This window comes from Chlorocebus sabaeus, chromosome 1, assembly GCF_047675955.1.
Source record: "Chlorocebus sabaeus isolate Y175 chromosome 1, mChlSab1.0.hap1, whole genome shotgun sequence".
NCBI classification, from domain to species: domain Eukaryota; kingdom Metazoa; phylum Chordata; class Mammalia; order Primates; family Cercopithecidae; genus Chlorocebus; species Chlorocebus sabaeus.
The window spans coordinates 11529174-11532075 of NC_132904.1; the positions used below are offsets into that span (position 1 = coordinate 11529174).

The 2902-nt window shown below is 44.9% G+C and overlaps 1 pseudogene; it reads right to left on the bottom strand.

Annotated features, from left to right (window-relative positions):
- Positions 1-418: 418 nt before the first annotated feature.
- Positions 419-1595, bottom strand: LOC119624249 (nucleophosmin-like; annotated as a pseudogene).
- Positions 1596-2902: the final 1307 nt, after the last annotated feature.

Here is a 2902-nt window from a genome sequence, read left to right on the forward strand (position 1 = left end):
GTATCTTGAGCTTGCTGCCTTCCAGGGCTTTCAAACAAGAAGCGGGACACGTACCTTTCAACTCTGAGATCCCTGAATTTATTTAGGAGATCTAGTACTCATGAATTTGTTCAGGAACAATTTTATTTCACATACATGTTTTTGTCCCCCCACCATTTCCATGTCTGACCACAGCTACTACTATGTCCTATCATAATATTCCACACCTACTTAAAACCAAGCAAAGGGTGGAGTTCCATCTTTAAAAACTAAACAGACATTTTTGACAACACATTCTTGGTGATGGAACCTGGACGACATTTATCAAACACAGTAGGGAAAGTTCCCACTCTGCATTATAAAAAGCACAGCCAGATATCTACTGTTACCAAAAAGAAATAAGATGGAAAAATTTTAACAAACTGTTTAGACTATTTTCTTAAAGAGACTTGCTCCACTGCCAGATATCTTGAATAGCCTCCTGGTCAGTCATCCAGAAGCAGTTCTTCAACATAATTGATGAACTTGGCTTCCACTTTGGGAAGAGAACCACCTTTTTCTTTTTTTTTTTTTTGTGAGACGGAGTCTCGCTCTGTCACCCAGGCTGGAGTACAGTGGCTGGATCTCAGCTCACTGCAAGCTTCGCCTCCCGGGTTCACGCCATTCTCCTGCCTCAGCCTCCCGAGTAGCTGGGACTACTGGCGCCCGCCACCTCGCCTGGCTAGTTTTTTGTATTTTTTAGTAGAGACGGGGTTTCACCATGTTAGCCAGGATGGTCGCGATCTCCTGACCTTGTGATCCTCCCGTCTCGGCCTCCCAAAGTGCTGGGATTACAGGCTTGAGCCACCGCGCCCGGCCGAGAACCACCTTTTTCTATACTTGCTTACATGTTTGCTTTAACGTCTTCTACAGAACTAGGTCCTTTTGGTGTTTTAGTTTTTTTTCCTGTTTTTTGAAGGATTCTTGTCCTTTTGATCTTGGTGTTGACGATGGTTTTGAGTCTTTTCCATTCCGATTTGAATTTTGTGCATTTTTGGCTGGAGTATCTCATATAGATTCCTTCACTGGCACTTTTTCTTTAGTTTCCGCATCATCAAAATCATCATCATCATCATCATCATCATCTTCATCATCTTCATCAGCAGCAAGTTTTACTTTTTTCTGTGGAATCTTGCTACCACCTCCAGGGGCCGATCGCTTTCCAGATATACTTAAGAGTTTCATGTCCCCCTCCTCTTCATCTTCTCTTGCATCTTCCTCCACAGCTGCTAAGTGCTGTCCACTAATACGCACTGGCCCTGAGCCACACTTCAACCAGAAGACACTGGTGGTGTTATTTCAAAGCCCCCAGGGGAAGCCATTGGCGGTACAGACATTTTCAAAGTTGCCAGTGTTACTTTAGTTGGACTGCCTTCGTAATTCATTGCCTCTGCTTCAACAATGTGCAATTCATCCTTCGCACCAGCCCCTAAACTGACCGTTCTTAAAGACAACTGATGCTTATTTTCATCATTATCCACCTTAAAGTGATCATCTTTGTCGGCCTTTAGTTCACAACCAAAAGGATAGTTCCAGGGTCTCAGGGGGCTCATGTCCATGTCCATGGCATCTTCCATTGGGTGGCCGCACGCACTTAGGTGGGAGAGAAGGTGGATGGAGATAAACGACCACTGCTCAAGAGAACAGCCGCAGAGGTTGGAATCACACCAGGGAAAAGCTGCACCACATCTTTTACGGATAAGTGTATACACCCATAACTCCCTGATTTAACATTACTTACTGACTTCTTGCTTGGCTAGATGCAGATTTAGATCATTTATTGCTTCTCCTTTTCTGCTTTATTCTTTTTTTTTGAGACGGAATCTTGCTCTGTCACCCAGGCTGGAGTGCAGTGGCGCACGATCTTGGCTCACTGCAACCTCCGCCTCCTGGGTTCAAGTGATTCTTCTGCCTCAGCTTCCCTGTAGCTGCTTTGGGAGGCCTCAGCACTTCAGCGCCTGTAGCTGGATTACAGGTGCCCGTCACCATGCCCAGCTAATTTTTGTATTTTTAGTAGAGACAGGGTTTTGCCATGTTGGTCAGGCTGGTCTCAAACTCCTGACCTCAGGTGATCCGCCCATCTCAGCCTCCCAAAGTACTGGGATTACAGGTGTGAGCCACCACACCCAGCCCTCTGCTTTATTATTTTAAACTGAGTTTTATCATTGTAAAATTATTTATTTATTTATTTTTTAAGACAGAGTTTTGCTCTGTCACCCAGACTTGAGTGCAGTGGCATGATCTCGGCTTACTGCAACCTTTGCTTCCTGGGTTCAAGTGATTCTCCTGCCTCAGCCTCCCGAGTAGCTGGGATTACAGGCGCCCTCCACCAAGCCCAGATAATTTTTGTATTTTTAGTAGAAATGGGGTTTCACCACGTTGGCCAGGCTGGTCTCAAACTTCTGACCTCAGGCGATCTGCCCACCTTGGCCTCCCAAAGTAAGTGCTGGGGTTACAGACGTGAGTTACTGTGCCTAGCCCTTCTGAATGTTTTTAAGCTCACTGGGGCAGGCCTGGAGATGGAGCCACAGTGGTTCACAAGTTCATTTTGGCCTAGAATCTAACTTGATGTTGAGATCTTGTGATGGCTATTAGGTTGGTGCAAAAGTAATTGCGGTTTTTGCCATTAAAAGTAATATTTTACTCCCAGGTATGTTTTTCACTTGATTCAAAACTCAGAAGAGATGTGATGCCTTCATACCCTCAAAGCAACAGTGTGGGCTCCGGAGGCAGAGGACCCAGGTTCAAATCCTGATCCTTTCATTAATTTACTAGCTTTGTGACCTTTGGCAAATCACCCTTTCTGAGTCTCAGTTTGGTATTCTGGAACATGGACTATTTAAATAGTAGGTAGAATGAACATAACACATTGCCTGACACACAC